The following is an 827-nucleotide window of genomic DNA, read 5'->3' as shown; positions in this document are numbered from 1 at the left end:
GGTAATTACCTAGCTAAATTGATGCTCAGTCAGATTTATGTTGAATTGGATCCGATTATGCTCAGTCAGACTTCTATTTGGTTGGATATTGTAAGTTGGATTTTGGTTAGGTCGGATCTTCATGTCAAGAAGGTTTCAGTTGGAGCAGTTATAACTTGCTAGAGATAGAAGTAGTCGTGTGTACGAGAGAGGGGAGATGTACAAGCTCTCAGCAATGAAGTTTTTTGATGTCTGAACTTGCTTTGGTTCTATTTCTACTCAGTCTGAAGTTGATTATTCTATCTTATGCAGTATTCTGATTATGAATTGAGTGTTCATTTCTCTGTGTACAAGTATGTGTGTGAGTGGGATTCTTGTGTGTTAATAAAACCCAACAACCATTTTCCTTGCCATATAAGCTCAGCTCTCTTTTGAAATGGCAAGGGTGCAAAAAAATTTAGCACGTAAAGCCAAATCATGAGTGATAGGGTCAAGGACACCTAGTCCACCTTGAGCATTTGGTTTAGCAATAGATGCCATTTAGCCCATTGCCACGATCTACCTGCAGTTAGTTTATTTCTCCACAAAAACTCCTTGATTGGCTTCAAGAAGGAATTCCAAATTTTTCGGGATAATTGTAGGAATGGTGACGTGAAGGTTATATACGGGATGAAGAAGGTATTAATTATCATAGCTCTGCAGTGGAAAGGAGTTAGGATGAACTCCCAGCCCTTCATTTTCTTTTTAATTCTTTCTTGAACCCAATCAAAGGATGTCTCGTGAGCATTTTCTTCCCCAATGGGCACCCCTAAGTGTTGGAAGATGTTACCTCTCTTAACAACCTCGCC

This window comes from Adiantum capillus-veneris, chromosome 17 (genome assembly GCF_014529385.1).
Source record: "Adiantum capillus-veneris isolate H3 chromosome 17, ASM1452938v2, whole genome shotgun sequence".
Taxonomy (NCBI): domain Eukaryota; kingdom Viridiplantae; phylum Streptophyta; class Polypodiopsida; order Polypodiales; family Pteridaceae; genus Adiantum; species Adiantum capillus-veneris.
The sequence above is the reverse complement of the archived record's forward strand: the minus strand, read 5'-3'. Positions refer to the sequence as shown.